The 23,440-nt window shown below is 42.0% G+C and overlaps 1 protein-coding gene across 4 annotated transcripts in view; it reads right to left on the reverse strand.

The window, feature by feature from the left end:
- Positions 1–1,711: 1,711 nt before the first annotated feature.
- Positions 1,712–23,440, reverse strand: part of LOC139746270 (uncharacterized) — a 99,393-nt gene continuing 77,664 nt past the window's right edge. For all 4 annotated transcript variants that reach the window (XM_071657353.1, XM_071657343.1, XM_071657334.1 and 1 more), the window contains one exon: positions 1,712–11,295. The gene's annotated coding sequence lies outside the window, so the exon portion shown is untranslated. The remainder of the gene's footprint in view (positions 11,296–23,440) is intronic.

A 23,440-nucleotide genomic window follows, 5' to 3' on the forward strand; every position in this document is an offset into this window, starting at 1 on the left:
CTGATTCATGTGAGAAACTGCAGAAGCTGGTGACTGAGTTTGGTAAAGTGTGTGGAAGAAGAAAGTTAAGAGTAAATGTGAATAAGAGCAAGGTTATTAGGTACAGTAGGGTTGAGGGTCAAGTCAATTGGGAGGTGAGTTTGAATGGAGAAAAACTGGAGGAAGTGAAGTGTTTTAGATATCTGGGAGTGGATCTGGCAGCGGATGGAACCATGGAAGCGGAAGTGGATCATAGGGTGGGGGAGGGGGCGAAAATTCTGGGGGCCTTGAAGAATGTGTGGAAGTTGAGAACATTATCTCGGAAAGCAAAAATGGGTTTGTTTGAAGGAATAGTGGTTCCAACAATGTTGTATGGTTGCGAGGCGTGGGCTATGGATAGAGTTGTGCGCAGGAGGATGGATGTGCTGGAAATGAGATGTTTGAGGACAATGTGTGGTGTGAGGTGGTTTGATCGAGTGAGTAACGTAAGGGTAAGAGAGATGTGTGGAAATAAAAAGAGCGTGGTTGAGAGAGCAGAAGAGGGTGTTTTGAAGTGGTTTGGGCACATGGAGAGAATGAGTGAGGAAAGATTGACCAAGAGGATATATGTGTCGGAGGTGGAGGGAACGAGGAGAAGAGGGAGACCAAATTGGAGGTGGAAAGATGGAGTGAAAAAGATTTTGTGTGATCGGGGCCTGAACATGCAGGAGGGTGAAAGGAGGGCAAGGAATAGAGTGAATTGGAGCGATGTGGTATACCGGGGTTGACGTGCTGTCAGTGGATTAAATCAAGGCATGTGAAGCGTCTGGGGTAAACCATGGAAAGCTGTGTAGGTATGTATATTTGCGTGTGTGGACTTATGTATATACATGTGTATGGGGGGGGGGGTTGGGCCATTTCTTTCGTCTGTTTCCTTGCGCTACCTCGCAAACGCGGGAGACAGCGACAAAGTATAAAAAAAAAAAAATAATATATATATATATATATATGTACAAAGGCAAAGGGGATAAGAGTGAGTACTCAAATTACAGAGGTATAAGTTTGTTGAGTATTCCTGGTAAATTATATGGGAGGGTATTGATTGATTGAGAGGGTGAAGGCATGTACAGAGCATCAGATTGGGGAAGAGCAGTGTGGTTTCAGAAGTGGTAGAGGATGTGTGGATCAGGTGTTTGCTTTGAAGAATGTATGTGAGAAATACTTAGAAAAGCAAATGGATTTGTATGTAGCATTTATGGATCTGGAGAAGGCATATGATAGAGTTGATAGAGATATATATGTACAAAGGCAAAGGGGATAAGAGTGAGTGCTCAAATTACAGAGGTATAAGTTTGTTGAGTATTCCTGGTAAATTATATGGGAGGGTATTGATTGAGAGGGTGAAGGCATGTACAGAGCATCAGATTGGGGAAGAGCAGTGTGGTTTCAGAAGTGGTAGAGGATGTGTGGATCAGGTGTTTGCTTTGAAGAATGTATGTGAGAAATACTTAGAAAAGCAAATGGATTTGTATGTAGCATTTATGGATCTGGAGAAGGCATATGATAGAGTTGATAGAGATGCTCTGTGGAAGGTATTAAGAATATATGGTGTGGGAGGCAAGTTGTTAGAAGCAGTGAAATGTTTTTATCAAGGATGTAAGGCATGTGTACGTGTAGGAAGAGAGGAAAGTGATTGGTTCTCAGTGAATGTAGGTTTGCGGCAGGGGTGTGTGATGTCTCCATGGTTGTTTAATTTGTTTATGGATGGGGTTGTTAGGGAGGTGAATGCAAGAGTTTTGGAAAGAGGGGCAAGTATGAAGTCTGTTGGGGATGAGAGAGCTTGGGAAGTGAGTCAGTTGTTGTTCGCTGATGATACAGCGCTGGTGGCTGATTCATGTGAGAAACTGCAGAAGCTGGTGACTGAGTTTGGTAAAGTGTGTGAAAGAAGAAAGTTAAAAGTAAATGTGAATAAGAGCAAGGTTATTAGGTACAGTAGGGTTGAGGGTCAAGTCAATTGGGAGATGAGTTTGACTGGAGAAAAACTGGAGGAAGTGAAGTGTTTTAGATATCTGGGAGTGGATCTGGCAGCGGATGGAACCATGGAAGCGGAAGTGGATCATAGGGTGGGGGAGGGGGCGAAAATTCTGGGAGCCTTGAAGAATGTGTGGAAGTCGAGAACATTATCTCGGAAAGCAAAAATGGGTATGTTTGAAGGAATAGTGGTTCCAACAATGTTGTATGGTTGCGAGGCGTGGGCTATGGATAGAGTTGTGCGCAGGAGGATGGATGTGCTGGAAATGAGATGTTTGAGGACAATGTGTGGTGTGAGGTGGTTTGATCGAGTAAGTAACATAAGGGTAAGAGAGATGTGTGGAAATAAAAAGAGCGTGGTTGAGAGAGCAGAAGAGGGTGTTTTGAAATGGTGTGGGCACATGGAGAGAATGAGTGAGGAAAGATTGACCAAGAGGATATATGTGTCGGAGGTGGAGGGAACGAGGAGAAGAGGGAGACCAAATTGGAGGTGGAAAGATGGAGTGAAAAAGATTTTGTCTGATCGGGGCCTGAACATGCAGGAGGGTGAAAGGAGGGCAAGGAATAGAGTGAATTGGAGCGATGTGGTATACCGGGGTTGACGTGCTGTCAGTGGATTGAATCAAGGCATGTGAAGCGTCTGGGGTAAACCATGGAAAGCTGTGTAGGTATGTATATTTGCGTGTGTGGACGTATGTATATACATGTGTATGGGGGTGGGTTGGGCCATTTCTTTTGTCTGTTTCCTTGCGCTACCTCGCAAACGCGGGAGACAGCGACAAAGCAAAAAAAAAAAAAAAAAAACATATATATCTCGGAAAGCAAAAATGGGTATGTTTGAAGGAATAGTGGTTCCAACAATGTTGTATGGTTGTGAGGCGTGGGGTATGGATAGAGTTGTGCGCAGGAGGGTGGATGTGCTAGAAATGAGATGTTTGAGGACAATGTGTGGTGTGAGGTGGTTTGATCGAGTAAGTAATGTAAGGGTAAGAGAGATGTGTGGAAATAAAAAGAGCATGGTTGAGAGAGCAGAAGAGGGTGTTTTGAAATGGTTTTGGCACATGGAGAGAATGAGTGAGGAAAGATTGACCAAGAGGATATATGTGTCGGAGGTGGAGGGAACGAGGAGAAGTGGGAGACCAAATTGGAGGAGGAAAGATGGAGTGAAAAAGATTTTGAGTGATCGGGGCATGAACATGCAGGAGGGTGAAAGGCGGGCAAGGAATAGAGTGAATTGGATCGATGTGGTATACCGGGGTTGACGTGCTGTCAGTGGATTGAATCAGGGCATGTGAAGCGTCTGGGGTAAACCATGGAAAGTTGTGTGGGGCCTGGATGTGGAAAGGGAGCTGTGGTTTCAGGCATTATTGCATGACAGCTACGGACTGAGTGTGAACGAATGGGGCCTTTGTTGTCTTTTCCTAGCGCTACCTCGCACACATGAGGGGGGAGGGGGATGGTATTCCATGTGTGGCAAGGTGGCGATGGGAATGAATAGGGGCAGACAGTGTGAATTGTGTGCATGGGTATTTATGTATGTGTCTGTGTGTGTATATGTATGTGTACATTGAGATATATAGGTATGTATATTTGCATGTGTGGACGTGTATGTATATACATGTGTATGGGGGTGGGTTGGGCCATTTTCTTTCGTCTGTTTCCTTGCACTACCTCACAAACGCGGGAGACAGCAACAAAGCAAAATAGAATATAAATAAAATAAATAATATATATATATATATATATATATATATATATATATAGAGAGAGAGAGAGAGAGAGAGAGAGAGAGAGAGAGAGAGAGAGAGAGAGAGAGTTTTGGATGTTAATGTGCTGAGAGGTGCAACTGGAGGGATGTCTGATCATTATCTTGTGGAGGTAATGGTGAAGATTTGTAGAGGTTTTCAGAAAAGAAGAGAGAATGTTGGGTGAAGAGAATGGTGAGAGTGAGTGAGCTTGGGAAGGAGATTTGTGTGAGGAAGTACCAGGACAGACAAAGTACAGAATGGAAAAAGATGAGAAGTAAGGAGGTAAGGGGAGTGGGGGAGGAATGGGATGTATTTAGGGAAGCAGTGATGGCTTGCACAAAAGATGCTTGTGGCATGAGAAGCGTGGGAGGTGGACAGATTAGAAATGGTAGTGGGTGGTAGGATGAAGAAGTAAGATTATTAGTGAATGAGAAGAGAGAGGCATTTGGATGATTTTTGCAGGGAAATAATGCAAATGATTGGGAGATGTATAAAAGAAAGAGGCAGGAGGTCAAGAGAAAGGTGCAAGAGGTGAAAAAGAGGGCAAATGAGAGTTAGGGTGACAGAGTATCAGTAAATTTTAGAGAGAATAAAAAGATGTTTAGGAAAGAGGTAAATAAAGTGCGTAAGACAAGGGAACAAAAGGGAACATCAATGAAGGGGGCTAATGGGGAGGTGATAACAAGTAGTGGTGATCTGAGAAGGAGATGGAGTGAGTATTTTGAAGGTTTGTTGAATGTGTTTGATGATAGAGTGGCAGATAAAGGGTGTTTTGGTCGAGGTGGTATGCAAAGTGAGAGGGTTGGGGAGAATGATTTGGTAAACAGAGAATAGGTAGTAAAAACTTTGCAGATGAAAGCCAGCAAGGCAGCGGGTTTGGATGATACTGCAGTGAAATATATTAAAAAAGAGGGTGACTGTGTTGCTGACTGGTTGGTAAGGATATTTAATGTATGTATAACTCATGGAGAGGTGCCTGAGGATTGGTGGAATGCATGCATAGTGCCATTGTACAAAATCAAAGGGGATAAAGGTGAATGCTCAAGTTACAGAGGTATAAGTTTGTTGAGTATTCCTGGGAAATATATGGGAGGGTATTGATTGAGAGGGTGAAAGCATGTACAGAGCATCAGATTGGGGAAGAGCAGTGTGGTTTCAGAAGTGGTAGAGGATGTGTGGATCAGGTGTTTGCTTTGAAGAATGTATGTGAGAAATACTTAGAAAAGCAAATGGATTTGTATGGAGCATTTACGGACCTGGAGAAGGCATATGATAAGAGTTGATAGAGATGCTCAGTGGAAGGTATTAAGAATATATGGTGTGGGAGGCAAGTTGTTAGAAGCAGTGAAAAGTTTTTATCGAAGATGTAAGGCATGTGTACAAGTAGGAAGAGAGGAAAGTGATTGGTCCTCAGTGAATGTCGGTTTGCGGCAGGGGTGCGTGATGTCTCCATGGTTGTTTAATTTGTTTATGGATGTGGTTGTTAGGGAGGTGAATGCAAGAGTTTTGGAGAGAGGGGCAAGTATGCAGTCTGTTGTGGATGAGAGGGCTTGGGAAGTGAGTCAGTTGTTGTTTGCTGATTTGGGTGAGAAACTGCAGAAGCTGGTGACTGAGTTTGGTAAAGTGTGTGAAAGAAGAAAGCTGAAAGTAAATGTGAATAAGAGCAAGGTTATTAGGTACAGTAGGGTTGAGGGACAAGTCAGTTGGGAGGTAAGTCTGAATGGAGAAAAACTAGAGGAAGTGAAGAGTTTTAGATATCTGGGAGTGGATTTGGCAGTGGATGGAACCATGGAAGCGGAAGTGAGTCGCAGGGTGGGGGAGGGGGCAAAAGTACTGGGAGCATTGAAAAAGGTGTTGAAGGCGAGAACATAATCTCAGAAAGCAAAAATGGGTATGTTTGAAGGTATGGTGGTTCCAACAATGTTATATGGTTGCGGGGCATGGACTATAGATAGAGTTGTGCGGAGGAGGGCGGATGTGTTGGAAATGAAATGTTTGAGGACAATTTGTGGTATGAGGTGGTTTGATCGAGTAAGAAATGAAAGGGTAAGAGAGATGAGTGGTAATAAAAAGAGTGTGGTTGAGAGAGCAGAAGAGGTTCTTTTGAAATGGTTTAGTCACATGAAGAGAATGAATGAGGAAAGACTGACAAAGAGGATGTATGTGTCAGAGGTGGAGGGAACGAGGAGAAGTGGGAGACCAAATTGGAGGTGGAAGGATGGAGTGAAAAAGATTTTGAGCAATCAGGGCCTAAACATGCACGAGGGTAAAAGGCGTGCAAGAAATAGAGTGAATTGGAATGATGTGGTATACCAGGGTCGACGTGCTTTCAGTGGATTGAACCAGGGCATGTGAAGTGTCTGGGGTAGACCATGTGAAGTTTTGTGGGGCCTGGATGTGGAAAGGGAGCTGTGGTTTCAGTGCATTATTACATAACAGCTAGAGATTGAGTGTGAACGAATGTGGCCTTTGTTGTCTTTTTCTAGCGCTCAAAATCTTTTTCACTCAATCCTGCCACCTCCAATTTGGTCTCCCACTTCTCTTCTTTGTTTACCAAATCATTCTCCCTGACCCTTTCACTTCGCACACTACCTCGACCAAAACACCCTATATCTATCACTCTATCATCAAACACATTCAACAAACCTTGAAAATACTCACTCCATCTCCTTCTCACTTCACCACTACTTGTTGTTACCTCCCCATTAGCCCCCTTCACCGATGTCCCCATTTGTTCTGAAAAACATCTTTTTATTCTCCCTAAAATTCATTGATACTCTCTCACCCAAACTCTCATTTGCCCTTTTTTTTCACCTCTTACACCTTTCTCTTGACTTCCTGCCTCTTTCTTTTATACATCTCCCAGTCATTTGCACTATTTCCTTGCAAAAATCGTCCAAATGCCTCTCTCTTCTCTTTCATTAACAATCTTACTTCATACCACCACTCACTACCCTTTCTAATCTGCCCACCTCCAACCTTTCTCATGCCACAGGCATAATTTGCACAAACCATGACTGCTTCCCTAAATACCTCTCTCTTTCCCACGAATACTCAACAAACTTATGCCTCTGTAATTTGAACACTCACCATTATCCCCCTTGCCTCTGTACAATAGCACTATGCACGCAATCGCCCATCCTCAGGCACTTAACCACATATTCATCACATATTCCCACAACTGCTTCAGGAGGAGTGCTACTCCTTCCTTTGCTCTTGTTCTCTCACTAACTCCTGACTTTAATCCTAAGACATTCCCAAACCACTCTTCCCCTTTACCCTTGAGCTTTATTTCACTCAGAGCCAAAACATCCAGGTTCCTTTCCTCAAACATACTTTGTATCTCTCCTTTTTTTCTCATCTTGGTTGCACCCACACACATTTAGACACCCGAATCTGAGCCTGGGGATAGGGGATAAAGAATATTTCCCATGTACTCCCTTTGTGTTGTAGAAGGCAACTAAAAGTGGAGGGATTGGTGTGCTGGAAATCCACCCCTCCTTTTTTTACTTTTCCACAAAAAAGAAACAGAGAAGGCGGCCAAGTGAGGATATTCCCTCTTAGGCTGAGTCCTCTGTTCTTAATGCTACATAGCTAATGTGGGAAATGGCGAATATGTATGAAAAAATATATATTTATAATTTCTATGCAAGCTAATAAGTTGATTTTTCAATCTGTTTGTGGTGATACCTCGCTAATGAGGGGAAAATTGAAACAAATGTGGAAATTCATTTTTAGAGCACTCTTAACATTGATTTTCCTCTTTTTATGACATATATATGTTGACATTTCACCGGTGTTTTGCATATAATCCATTTGCATTGTCAGGCTTTGTTGTATATGCCAAAGTGCATTAACAGGCTTTGTTGTATATGCCAAAGTGCATTAACAGGCTAGTATATCTAGGCCTGTGTGTACTGTCAGAGCTATTGTATTTCTTTTTTCTGAAATATAAACCACTGCCTTGACCAGGTATCAACAGTGAGGTGCCCAGACAGACATAGCTAATTCTAACAAATGAATGCATGTTGAAGGTAACAGAAAACATGCCACAAGCTAACAAGATGTGGCTTCATGATGGCAGGAACTAGACCAAGGATGGGAAAAATATGATTCAAGGGCCACTTGCAGCCTACCAGCTGATTCTTTGTGGCCCATCCATGTGTAAAGTTGTAACTTAACTCTTTCAACCACAGAAAATACCAAGTGAAATGGTCCTACTGGAGTAGTTGTATAGGAGATTGTCAGTTATAGCAGCAAAAAAAGCACCAGTTTGTCACATTTGATATTGTGCCATGGACCAAGCAACACCACCCTTTGGCGTAATGGTGGTAGGGATGTGGCAACATTACCTTCTCATTTATTGTTAGAAAGGAGCAGACCGCAGCACCTTTCAGTTTTATGGAAATAAGATCAAGCAACACTACCCTTTTCCTTCATGGTCGCAGGGATGTGGCAACACCACCTTCTTGCTTATTCTTAGCATGAAGCAAGCATCAACAACTTTTGGATTCATGATAGCAAGAATCAAATAACACCATCCTGTGGTATAATGCACAGAGAAGCACAACCCTCTAGTTGCGTGTCTGCAGAGGTTAGGTAATCCTGCTTCCTGGTGACATGGAAGTTAGAGCTGTCAATACCTTCCATTGATATCATGGTGGTAGAGGATATAGGATACCACCCCTTGTCTTATGGTGAAGGAAAGAGTGCCTCCTGATCTAATGGAATCAGAGCAAGCAACAATACCCCTTGGTGTCATGGTACCAAGGGGCAAACAAAAACACTTCCTGGTATTTTGGCATTAAGATGTGTATAGAATATCTGTGATAGAGAACTGACAGAAACACTCGCTGATTTGATGACTAAGAACACAGCCTAGATCTGAGGAAGGGACACCAACAAATCTCAAAACCTCAGTTAGAGATAAGGGAACAACACATCTATGACACTCATTAAACATGCATGAGACAAACTTCTCTAAATTTTCTTGAAGTACTGTGTTCAAATGTAATGAGATCATTTGCAAAATTGTTGACATTTTTTTATTACAAGTGACCTCTAGTTATTAGTGGGTGTACATGTGTTTAATTGTGTCTTTGTACAGTATGAGGAGGGTGCTCTACAATTTTGGGGTCCCATCTCTTGAAATTTCTCTATTGTTATACAGCTTTTTAAAATCTTGTGTACTCCTACCATTCACCATCTCGTTACTAAGTTTATTCTGATAATCCTTCACCTAATGATAATAAACTACTTCATCCTTCCTCACAAGCCTCTTATATAGCTTCTTCCTGTTCTTCCATTGCTTCTTATGAAGAATTTTTCCTTGTGAAGTACATGAAACTGATGTCATGATCAGGTTGTGAACTGGTCTCACCTTACTCTTTTCTTTTATATGAAAAAGAAATTTACAGGCCCCTGCTCCTCAGTGCAGCTTATTTCTCTTAATTCAGGCAGTGTTTCAATTCCCTTCTCTTTGTGTGTGTGTGTGTTTACATTTTGTAATTGTCTAATTACTATTTGTGTGTTATGGGACAAGAATCTTACACTTGTATATTGTCCCATCTCTTAATCTTGTAAGTATTTTAGTACCATGTCTTAACTCCCTTGTTTGTATGCATACACACATATCCCAGCCTATGCCAAGTACATATTTTACTGACTAGCTCCTAGCAGAAAATTAACATCTGGTTGGACTGTGAACTGGCTGCAAAGACAAGGATTTAAACCTACATGGGTATGATACCAGGCAGCCCATACATGTGTGACACTCTGTATATATAATAAGACTATCAGGCATAGACACTAAAAATGGGCCAATTTATCTTATGCTATTGAAACTTATTACAGTAAGAGATTCATACAAAGCTTAATATCACACTTAAATATGAAGCATTAGAGCTGTGATAAGGTTTATGGTCTGATGATACCTATGTGTAGTTTCCTTTCCCTCACACACTACATAGGTGGAGGTACATAACCCACACACCAGTCTGCTGCACCAGTGAAACAGGCCTTGACTTCACACTTACATTCACTACTTCCAAATCATTGAGTACTGTATCACTGACCATTGATAAATGAAGGTCAGAGATCTAAAGACGTCATGCTGTATCTCTGACCATTAACAAATGAAATACATAAACTTATGGACATATACCTCAATCTTCCATTTTGTTTACACTTACTGACTTGAAGCCATTTGGACCTCTATGTTAGTCTAGATACTGGTGGACAGTGTACATCCTGAGTCTAGATACTGGTGTACAGTGCACATCTTCAGTAGAGATAGTGGTGTAATTGCATATCTTGAGCCTAGATATTTGTGTATAGCTAGATATTGGTGTAAAGTGCACATCTTTTTTCTAGATATTGGTGTATAGCACACATCCTGAGTCTTAATACTGGTATACGGTGCTCATCTAGAGTCTAGATATTGGTGTACAGTGCACATCTTGAGTCTAGATATTGGTGTGTACCACACATCTTGAAAACTACAGCACAATGTTTCATTGACTCAGACTTTAGTAACCATAATATAATGTAAACATTCTTAGAAGTATTTCATTTGTGACAATGAAATTCTTAGAGTTTATGCTCTAAATCTGGGGTATATTACAAAATAACAACAATCTTCCAACACTAACTATACAATTACACAACAGTAAAATCTTCATTTGCCATCTATAACATGTCAACACAGTTTGGTGTGCAATTAGCTACAAAATGAGGCAGGATGCCTGGGACTCCATTTGTTTCCATACATTTTCAGCTGATAAAGGAGCCAAGTGTAGGACTTTTTCATCCAAAATGCAAACCACTTTGATATGAAAAATCCTTTTCAGAAATTCCCAAGGTAATATGGCAGAAGAAAGGACAGGTATTTTCTTTTATATTAGAAGTAGGCTAACTGTTGTTTTGTAAGGGATGCCAAAGATGTGATCTAGTATGGGTCAACTCCAGGCTGGTATAAGTATTTGATAAATGGAGGAATCACAATGAGGAAGTTGGACCTTGGATGATAAGATGGTAACACTTAAGCAGTCAGAAGTACAGCTTCATCATCCACCAATCATCAGATCACAAATGAAACCTTTCCAAGACTTTTTATTGTGCAGATGGCACATGTGTTCTAAGTTACATGACTAGATAGTATAATGCTTATTTCCTGTAGCAACAAAAGCCAAAGAACGTAAGAGGGAAATAAGAGTTGATCACAACACTGTGGACTTCATTTCCCTCAGAGGTTTTATCACTGCCTGGCTCTTGATGACCTGCACACAGTTGTGCGACCTGAGATCTGTTGGCAGTCCAGTCAATTAGCTACTGCAGGTTGTCCGCTTGATGTAGAAAGCAAACCTGCCATTCGTCAGCTCTGGATCACGACCAATCAGAAGCTGTCAAAGGTTTGCAATTATATGTGAAGTTTCCCTGTGAATTTATTACTGGAAATTTGTGACTGCTCCAAGTTTGGAAACCTGCCAATTGTTAATGACTTTCTTGTACTCTAGCTGATATTTCCTCAGCAGTACTTGTAGCGTTGTAAGCAGTTAGTCTGATGAGAGAAATAGAGAGGGGAAAAAGTAAGGATGACTGAAATATTGACATGTTTAAAGTATATGTCTTGATTTGTTGCTTTGCTAACCACAGTTACCTATTTTAAGAGAACTATAAAATGCATTACAGTAAACAAGGCTTGATCATACCATTCTGAGGCAAGTACATTTTGACTACATCACTAAATTACATGGACAATTTTATAACTAAGCAAATTATCACATCACTAAATTACATGGACAATTCTATATTTCTAAGCATATTAAATGCAAGAAAAATTAAAGTAAAGGTGTTTGCAAGGAAACCAAGGAAACAGTGAAAGTGTAGCATTTGCAACACCATGTAGAATGAAAGAAAAAAGTGTACTAACTATGTTTTGGATATGGCAGAAGAAAGACTGGAAGAGGTGAGAGAATTTAAGTATCTAGGAGCTGACTTGGGGTAAGTTTCATGATATAACAGGAGACATAAGGGAGAGAATAGTACAGGGTAGAAGAGTTGTTAAGTCCCTTAACAGAATAATGGAGGGTAGAGGACTAGGCATGGAAGTGATGAGAGCTATATAGCTAAAACATAAGCACAGAATAAGTCACAGAGGCCCATAATCCAGGCTGTGGAAATGAGCTGTTTGAAAGGATCATGTGTTATGACTAGGTGGAATGAAGAAAGAAATGAAAGGGGTGTTTGAGAGAGGTGGTATGGCAGGGAATGCAAAAGCAATGAATTGTGGACTAGTAGAATGGGTGAAACAAAATACTTTGAGGTGGTTTGGGCATGTGGAAAGACTGCAAAATGGATTTTACGTGGTGTAAAATTAAAGGGATTGGTGAGAGAAGACCACTTGTGACATGGGGAAACATACTGGAAGAGTACATGAGGGAGAGAAATGGTGGAAGAATGCATGAGGAAGTGTATGCAATGGAGGCATGCAAGGACAAGGATAACTGGAGACTCTTTTGCCATAGTCACCCCCTTGATGAAAATTCCTGCAGGGAATGGGCATCAGAGATATAGATAGACAGATAGATATTGTTGTTCCTTTATTCAAGGGAAAAGGTGCAAAGGATGTATGTAGCAATCATAGGGGAATAAGTATGTTAAGTATACGAGGAAAAGTGCATGCAAGAATATAAATTGACAGAGTGATGGAAGTGACAGAATGCAGAATGAAAGAACAGCAAGAGGGTCTTAGGAAGGGTAGGGGGTGTGCAGATCAGATTTTTGTAATAAAGATGACTGTGGAAAAGTATTTAGCAAAAGGTAAGAAGTTATATGCAGCTTTTATGTATCCTGAGAGAGCATATGACAAAGTCAAGTGGAATGCTTTGAGGGATGTATCAAGGATACGTGGTAAAGGGTGAAAACTGTTGGATGGTCTAAAAGCCTTCTATAGAGAAGCAGATGAGTGTGTAAGAATGGAGGGAGAGCTGAGAAAAAGTTTTGGGCTACATGTAGGTGTGAGGCAGGGCTGTATGATGTCACCATGGCTTTTTGATATACATTATTATTAATTTTCTTATTATACTTAGTCGCTGTCTCCCGCATTAGCAAGGTAGCGCAAGGAAACAGACAAAAGAATGGCTCAACCCACCCACATACACATGTATATGCATAAACGTCCTCACACGCACATGTACATACCTGTATATTTCAACGTATACATACATATACATACACAGACATATACATATATACACAATGTTTTGGACAATCAGATGTTTACCAAATGGCTTCCTAGCTTCGTCTCTTCGATGTATATCAACTGACTGTTATATTTCTCTCTTGTGTCTCCCCTGATGATGTGATTATTACACAAAAATGCACTTGGGAATTTTTCGTGTTTCATTTTTCCCCGTGGACTCAGGAATATATACACAAGTACATATCCATACTTGCTGCCTTCATCCATTCCCATCAACACCCCGCCACACATGAAAATGGCACTCCCTCCCCCCGTGTGCATGCGAGGTAGCGCTAGGAAAAGAAAACAAAGGCCACATTCGTTCACACTCGGTCTCTAGCTGTCATGTGTAATGCACCGAAACCATAGCTCCCTTTCCACATCCAGGCCCCATAAAACTTTCCATGGTTTACCCCAAACGCTTCATATGCTTTGGTTCAGTCTATTGATATCACATCAACCCTGATATACCATTTCATTCCAATTCATTCTATTCCTTGCATGCCTTTCACCCTCATGCATGTTCAGACCCAGATTGCTCAAAAGCTTTTTCATTCCATCCTTCCACCTCCAATTTGGTCTCCCACTTCTCCTTGTTCCCTTCACCTCTGACACATATATCCTCATATATCCTCACTCATTCTCTCCGTGTGACCAAACCATTGCAATACATCGTCATCTGCTCTCTCAACCACACTCTTTTTATTGCCACACATCTCTCTAACCCTTTCATTACTTACTCGATCAAACCACCTCACACCACATGTTGTCCCCAAACATTTCATATCCAACACATCCACCCTCCTCTGCATAACCCTATCTATACCCCACACCTCACAACCATATAACATTGTTGAAACCACTATTCCTTCAAACATACCCATTTTTGTTCTCTGAGATAACATTCTTGCCTTCCACACATTCTTCAACTCTCCCAGAACCTTCATCCCCTTCCCCACCCTGTGACTCACTTCTGCTTCCATGGTTCCATCTGCTGCCAAATCCACTCCCAGATATCTAAAACACTTCACTTCCTCCAGTTTTTCTCCATTCAAACTTACCTCCCAATCAACTTGTCCCTCAACCCTACTGAACCTAACAACCTTGCTCTTATTCACATTTACTCTCAACTTTATTCTTTCACACACTTTACCAAACTCAGTCACCAACTTCTGCAGTTTCTCAACCAAATCAGCCACCAGCACTGTATCATCAGTGAACAACAACTGACTCACTTCCCAAGCCCTCTCATCCGCAACAGACTTCATACTTGCCCCTCTCTCCAAAACTCTTGCATTCACCTCCCTAACAACTCCATCCATAAACAAATTAAACCAACGGAGATATCACACACCCCTGCTGCAAACTGACATTCACTGAGAACCAATCACTTTTCTCTCTTCCTACCCATACACATGTCTTACATCCTTGAAAAAAACTTTTCATTGTGCTTCTAGCAACTTACTTTCCACACCATATACTCTTAATACCTTCTACAAAGCATCTCTATTCACTCTATCATATGCTTTCTCATATGCTACATACAAATCCATTTGCTTTTCTAAGTATTTCTCACATACATTCTTTGAGGCAGACAACTGATCACACATCCTCTATCACTACTGAAACCACACAGCTCTTCCCCAATCAGATGCTCTGTACATGCCTTCACCCTCTCAATCAATACCCTCCCATATAATTTCCCAGGAATACTCAAAAGACTTATACCTCTGTAATTTGAACACTCACCCTTATCCCCTTTGCCTTTATACAATGGCACTATGCATGCATTCCGCCAATCCTCAGGCACCTCACCATGAGCCATACATACACTGAATATCCTTACCTATCAGTCAATAACACAGGCACCCCCTTTTTTTAATGAATTTCACTGCAATACTATCCAAACCCACCACCTTGCCGGCTTTCATCTTCCACAAAACTTTCACTACCTCTTCTCTCCAAACCAATCTCCCTGACCCTCTCACTTCGCACACCACCTCGACCAAAACGTCCTATATCTGCCACTCTATCATCTAACACATTCAACAAACCTTCAAAATACTCACTCCATCTCCTTCTCACTTCACCACTACTTGTTATTCCCTCCCCATTAGCCCCCATCACCGATGTTCCCATTTGTTTTCTTGTCTTATGCACTTTATTTACCTCCTTCCAAGACATCTTTTTATTCTTCCAAAAATTTAATGATACTCTCTCACCCCAACTCTTATTTGCCCTCTTTTTCACCGCTTGCACCTTTCTCTTGACCTCATGCATCTTTTTTTTATACATCTCCGCATCATTCACACTACTGGCCTACAAAAATACATGTCCACACACGCATATATACATACCAATACATTTTCAATCTTATTTATTTATTTATTTTGCTTTGTCGCTGTCTCCCGTGCTAGCGAGATAGCGCAAGGAAACAGACGAAAGAATGGCCCAACCCACCCACATACACATGTATATACAATGTACACGTCCACACACGCAAATATACATACCTATACATCTCAATGTATAAATATATATACACACACACAGACATATACATATATACACATGTACACGATTCATACTGTCTGCCTTTATTCATTCCCATCGCCTCGCCACCCATGGAATAACCAACCCTCTCCCCCCTCATGTGTGCAAGGTAGTGCTAGGAAAGACAACAAAGGCCCCATTTGTTCACACTCAGTCTCTAGCTATCATGTAATAATGCACCGAAACCACAGCTCCCTTTCCACATCCAGGCCCCACAGAACTTTCCATGGTTTACCCCAGACACTTCACATGCCCTGGTTCAACTCATTGACAGCACGTCGACCCCAGTATACCACATCGTTCCAATTCACTCTATTCTTTGCACACCTTTCACCCTCCTGGATGTTCAGGGCTCGATCACTCAAAATCTTTTTCACTATCATCTTTCCACCTCCAATTTGGTCTCCCACTTCTCCTCGTTCCCTCCACCTCTGACACATATATCCTCTTTGAAAATCTTTCCTCACTCATTCTCTCCATGTGACCAAACCATTTTAAAACACCCTCTTCTGCTCTCTCAACCACACTCTTTTTATTACCACACATCCTTCTAACCCTTACATTACTTACTCGATCAACCCACCTGACACCACATATTGTCCTCAAACATCTCATTTCCAGCACATCCACCCTCCTGCGCACAACTCTATCCATAGCCCACGCCTTGCAACCATACAACATTGCTGGAACCACTATTCCTTTAAACATACCCATTTTTGCTTTCCGAAATAATGTTCTCGACTTCCACACATTCTTCAAGGCTCCCAGAATTTTTGCCCCCTCCCCCACCCTATGATTCACTTCCGCTTCCATGGTTCCATCCACTGCCAAATCCACTCCCAGATATCTAAAACACTTACCTTCCTCCAGCTTTTCTCCATTCAAACTCACCTCCCAATTGACTTGACCCTCAACCCTACTGTACCTAATAACCATGCTCTTATTCACATTTACTCTCAACTTTCTTCTTTCACACACTTTACCAAACTCAGTCACCAGCTTCTGCAGTTTCTCACATGAATCAGCCACCAGCGCTGTATCATCAGTGAACAACAACTGACTCACTTCCCAAGCTCTCTCATCCACAACAGACTTCATACTTGCCCCTCTTTCCAAAACTCTTGCATTCACCTCCCTAACAACCACATCCATAAACAAATTAAACAACCATGGAGACATCACACACCCCTGCCGCAAACCTACATTCACTGAGAACCAATCACTTTCCTCTCTTCCTACATGCACACATACCTTACATCCTTGATAAAAACTTTTCACTGCTTCTAACAACTAGCCTCCCACACCATATATTCTTAATACCTTCCACAGAGCATCTCTATCAACTCTATCATATGCCTTCTCCAGATCCATAAATGCTACATACAAATCCATTTGCTTTTCTAAGTATTTCTCACATACATTCTTCAAAGCAAACACCTGATCCACACATCCTCTACCACTTCTGAAACCACACTGCTCTTCCCCAATCTGATGCTCTGTACATGCCTTCACCCTCTCAATCAATACCCTCCCATATAATTTACCAGGAATACTCAACAAACTTATACCTCTGTAATTTGAGCACTCACTCTTATCCCCTTTGCCTTTGTACAATGGCACTATGCAAGCATTCCGCCAATCGTCAGGCACCTCACCATGAATCATACATACATTAAATAACCTTACCAACCAGTCAACAATACAGTCACCCCCTTTTTTAATAAATTCCACTGCAATACCATCCAAACCCGCTCCCTTGCTGGCTTTCATCTTTCACCAAGCTTTTACTACCTCTTCTCTGTTTACCAAATCATTCTCCCTAACCCTCTCACTTTGCACACCACCTATACCAAAACATCCTATATCTGCCACTCTATCATCAAACACATTCAACAAACCTTCAAAATACTCACTCCATCTCCTCACATCACCACTACTTGTTATCGCCTTCCAATTAGCCCCCTTCACTGAAGTTCCCATTTGCTCCCTTGTCTTACGCACTTTATTTACCTCCTTTCAAAACATCTTTTTATTCTCCCTAAAATTTAATGATAATCTCTCACCCCAACTCTCACTTGCCCTCTTTTTCACCACTTGCACCTTTCTCTTGACCTCCTGCCTCTTTCTTTTATACATCTCCCACTCATTTGCATTTTTTTTCCCTGCAAAAATCGTCCAAATACCTCTCTCTTCTCTTTCACTAATAATCTTACTTCTTCATCCCACCACTCACTACCCTTTCTAATCAACCCACCTCCCATGCTTCTCATGCCACAAGCATCTTTTGCGCAAGCCATAACTGCTTCCCTAAATACATCCCATTCCTCCCCCAGTCCCCTTACCTCCTTTGTTCTCACTTTTTTCCATTCTGTACTCAGTCTCTCATGGTACTTCCTCACACAAGTCTCCTTCCCAAGCTCACTTACTCTCATCACTCTCTTCACCCCAACATTCTCTCTTCTTTTCTGAAAACCCCTACAAATCTTCACTTTTGCCTCCACAAGATAATGATCAGACATCCCTCCACTTGCACCTCTCAGCTCATTAACATCCAAAAGTCTCTCTTTCACATGCCTATCAATTAACACGTAATCCAATAACGCTCTCTGGCCATCTCTCCTACTTACATACGTATACTTATGTATATCTCGCTTTTTAAACCAGGTATTCCCAATCACCAGTCCTTTTTCAGCGCATAAATCTACAAGCTCTTCACCATTTCCATTTACACCACTGAACACCCCATGTATACCAATTATTCCCTCAACTGCCACATTACTCACCTTTGCATTCAAATCACCCATCACTATAACCCCGTCTCGTGCATCAAAACCACTAACACACTCATTCAGCTGCTCCCAAAACACTTGCCTCACAAGAACTTTCTTCTCATGCCCAGGTGCATATGCACCAATAATCACCCATCTCTCTCCATCAACTTTCAGTTTTACCCATATCAATTTAGAATTTACTTTCTTACACTCTATCACATACTCCCACCACTCCTGTTTTAGGAGTAGTGCTACTCCTTCCCTTGCTCTTGTCCTCTCACTAACCCCTGACTTTACTCCCAAGACATTCCCAAACCACTCTTACCCTTTACCCTTGTGCTTCGTTTCACTCAGAGCCAAACCATCCAGGTTCCTTTCCTCAAACATACTACCTATCTCTCCTTTAATCTCATCTTGGTTACATCCACACACATTTAAACACCCCAATCTGAGCCTTCGGGAGGATGAGCACTCCCCGCATGACTCCTTCTGTTTTCCCTTTTAGAAAGTTAAAATACAAGGAGGGGAGGGTTTCTAGCCCCCTGCTCCTGTCCCCTTTAGTCGCCTTTGATGACATGTGAGGAATGCATGGGAAGTATTCTTTCTCCCCAATCCCCAGGGATATATATATATATATATATATTATTTTTTATATTATTTTTTATTTTGCTTTGTCGCTGTCTCCCGCGTTTGCGAGGTAGCGCAAGGAAACAGACGAAAGAAATGGCCCAACCCACCCCCACACACAATGTACATACATACACGTCCACATACGCAAATATACATACCTATACATCTCAATGTACACATATATATACACACACAGACACATACATATATACCCATGCACACAATTCACACTTTCTGCCTTTATTCATTCCCATCGCCACCTCGCCACACATGGAATACCATCCCCCTCCCCCCTCATGTGTGCGAGGTAGCACTAGGAAAAGACAACAAAGGCCCCGTTCGTTCACACTCAGTCTCTAGCTGTCATGCAATTATGCCCAAAACCACAGCTCCCTTTCCACGTCCAGGCCCCACACAACTTTCCATGGTTTACCCCAGACGCTTCACATGCCCTGATTCAATCCACTGACAGCATGTCAACCCCGGTATACCACATCGATCCAATTCACTCTATTCCTTGCCCCCCTTTCACCCTCCTGCATGTTCAGGCCCCGATCACTCAAAATCTTTTTCATTCCATCTTTCCACCTCCAATTTGGTCTCCCACTTCTCCTCGTTCCCTCCACCTCCGACACATATATCCTCTTGGTCAATCTTTCCTCACTCATTCTCTCCATGTGCCATAACCATTTCAAAACACCCTCTTCTGCTCTCTCAACCACGCTCTTTTTATTTCCACACATCTCTCTTAGCCTTACATTACTTACTCGATCAAACCACCTCACACCACACATTGTCCTCAAACATCTCATTTCCAGCACATCCACCCTCCTGCGCACAACTCTATCCATAGCCCATGCCTCGCAACCATACAACATTGTTGGAACCACTATTCCTTCAAACATACCCATTTTTGCTTTCCGAGATAATGTTCTCGACTTCCACACATTCTTCAAGGCTTCCAGGATTCTCGCCCCCTCCCCCACCCTATGATTCACTTCCGCTTCCATGGTTCCATCTGCTGCCAGATCCACTCCCAGATATCTAAAACAGTTTACTTCCTCCAGTTTTTCTCCATTCAAACTTACCTCCCAACTGACTTGACCCTCAACCCTACTGTACCTAATAACCTTGCTCTTATTCACATTTACTCTTAACTTTCTTCTTTCACACACTTTACCAAACTCAGTCACCAGCTTCTGCAGTTTCTCACATGAATCAGCCACCAGCGCTGTATCATCAGCGAACAACAACTGACTCACTTCCCAAGCTCTCTCATCCACAACAGACTTCATACTTGCCCCTCTTTCCAAAACTCTTGCATTCACCTCCCAAACAACCCCATCCATAAACAAATTAAACAACCATGGAGACATCACACACCCCTGCTGCAAACCTACATTCACTGAGAACCAATCACTTTCCTCTCTTCCTACATGTACACATGCCTTACATCCTCGATAAAAACTTTTCACTGCTTCTAACAACTAGCCTCCCACACCATATATTCTTAATACCTTCCACAGAGCATCTCTATCAACTCTATCATATGCCTTCTCCAGATCCATAAATGCTACATACAAATCCATTTGCTTTTCTAAGTATTTCTCACATACATTCTTCAAAGCAAACACCTGATCCACACATCCTCTACCACTTCTGAAACCACACTGCTCTTCCCCAATCTGATGCTCTGTACATGCCTTCACCCTCTCAATCAATACCCTCCCATATAATTTACCAGGAATACTCAACAAACTTATACCTCTGTAATTTGAGCACTCACTCTTATCCCCTTTGCCTTTGTACAATGGCACTATGCAAGCATTCCGCCAATCCTCAGGCACATTACCATGAATCATACGTACATTAAATAGCCTTACCAACACCTCTATCCTTCATTATTCTCTTAAGGGACCCATTGACTATTCAACCCTGTACTACTCTCTCCCTTATTTCACCTTCCTTATCACCATATATATATATATATATATATATATATATAAAAGAAAGAGACAGGAGGTCAAGAGAAAGGTGCAAGAGGTGAAAAAAAGGGCAAATGAGAGTTGGGGTGAGAGAGTATCATTAAATTTTAGGGAGAATAAAAAGATGTTCTGGAAGGAGGTAAATAAAGTGCGTAAGACAAGGGAGCAAATGGGAACTTCAGTGAAGGGCGCAAATGGGGAGGTGATAACAAGTAGTGGTGATGTGAGAAGGAGATGGAGTGAGTATTTTGAAGGTTTGTTGAATGTGTTTGATGATAGAGTGGCAGATATAGGGTGTTTTGGTCGAGGTGGTGTGCAAAGTGAGAGGGTTAGGGAAAATGATTTGGTAAACAGAGAAGAGGTAGTAAAAGCTTTGCGGAAGATGAAAGCCGGCAAGGCAGCAGGTTTGGATGGTATTGCAGTGGAATTTATTAAAAAAGGGGGTGACTGTATTGTTGACTGGTTGGTAAGGTTATTTAATGTATGTATGACTCAAGGTGAGGTGCCTGAGGATTGGCGGAATGCGTGCATACTGCCATTGTACAAAGGCAAAGGGGATAAGAGTGAGTGCTCAAATTACAGAGGTATAAGTTTGTTGAGTATTCCTGGTAAATTATATGGGAGGGTATTGATTGAGAGGGTGAAAGCATGTACAGAGCATCAGATTGGGGAAGAGCAGTGTGGTTTCAGAAGTGGTAGAGGATGTGTGGATCAGGTGTTTGCTTTGAAGAATGTATGTGAGAAATACTTAGAAAAGCAAATGGATTTGTATGTAGCATTTATGGATCTGGAGAAGGCATATGATAGAGTTGATAGAGATGCTCTGTGGAAGGTATTAAGAATATATGGTGTGGGAGGCAAGTTGTTAGAAGCAGTGAAAAGTTTTTATCGAGGATGTAAGGCATGTGTACGTGTAGGAAGAGAGGAAAGTGATTGGTTCTCAGTGAATGTAGGTTTGCGGCAGGGGTGTGTGATGTCTCCATGGTTGTTTAATTTGTTTATGGATGGGGTTGTTAGGGAGGTGAATGCAAGAGTTTTGGAAAGAGGGGCAAGTATGAAGTCTGTTGAGGATGAGAGAGCTTGGGAAGTGAGTCAGTTGTTGTTCGCTGATGATACAGCGCTGGTGGCTGATTCATGTGAGAAACTGCAGAAGCTGGTGACTGAGTTTGGTAAAGTGTGTGAAAGAAGAAAGTTAAGAGTAAATGTGAATAAGAGCAAGGTTATTAGGTACAGTAGGGTTGAGGGTCAAGTCAATTGGGAGGTGAGTTTGAATGGAGAAAAACTGGAGGAAGTGAAGTGTTTTAGATATCTGGGAGTGGATCTGGCAGCGGATGGAACCATGGAAGCGGAAGTGGATCATAGGGTGGGGGAGGGGGCGAAAATTCTGGGAGCCTTGAAGAATGTGTGGAAGTCGAGAACATTATCTCGGAAAGCAAAAATGAGTATGTTTGAAGGAATAGTGGTTCCAACAATGTTGTATGGTTGCGAGGCGTGGGCTATGGATAGAGTTGTGCGCAGGAGGATGGATGTGCTGGAAATGAGATGTTTGAGGACAATGAGTGGTGTGAGGTGGTTTGATCGAGTAAGTAACGTAAGGGTAAGAGAGATGTGTGGAAATAAAAAGAGCGTGGTTGAGAGAGCAGAAGAGGGTGTTTTGAAATGGTTTGGGCACATGGAGAGAATGAGTGAGGAAAGATTGACCAAGAGGATATATGTGTCGGAGGTGGAGGGAACGAGGAGAAGAGGGAGACCAAATTGGAGGTGGAAAGATGGAGTGAAAAAGATTTTGTGTGATCGGGGCCTGAACATGCAGGAGGGTGAAAGGAGGGCAAGGAATAGAGTGAATTGGATCGATGTGGTATACCGGGGTCGACGTGCTGTCAATGGATTGAATCAGGGCATGTGAAGCGTCTGGGGTAAACCATGGAAAGTTGTGTGGGGCCTGGATGTGGAAAGGGAGTTGTGGTTTCAGGCATTATTGCATGACAGCTAGAGACTGAGTGTGAACGAATGAGGCCTTTGTTGTCTTTTCCTAGTGCTACCCCGCACACTTGAGGGGGGAGGGGGATGGTATTCCATGTGTGGTGGGCTGGCGATGGGAATGAGTACGGGCAGACTGTGTGAATTGTGTGCATGGGTATATATATATATGTATGTGTCTGTGTGAGTATATGTATGTGTACATTGAGATGTATAGGTATGTATATTTGCGTGTGTGGACATGTGTGTATATACATGTGTATGGGGGTGAGTTGGGCCATTTCTTTCGTCTGTTTCCTTGCGCTACCTCGCAAACGCGGGAGACAGCGGCAAAGCAAAATAAAATATAAATAATAATATATATAGTTGTTCCAACAATGTTGTATGGTTGTGAGGCATGGGCTATGGATAGACTTGTGCCCAGGAGTGTGGATGTGCTGGAAATGAGATGTTTGAGGACAATATGTGGTGTGAGGTGGTTTGATCAAGTAAATAATGTAAGGGTAAGAGAGATGTATGGAAATAAAAAGAGCGTGGTTGAGA

Source organism: Panulirus ornatus, chromosome 4 (assembly GCF_036320965.1).
Source record: "Panulirus ornatus isolate Po-2019 chromosome 4, ASM3632096v1, whole genome shotgun sequence".
NCBI classification, from domain to species: domain Eukaryota; kingdom Metazoa; phylum Arthropoda; class Malacostraca; order Decapoda; family Palinuridae; genus Panulirus; species Panulirus ornatus.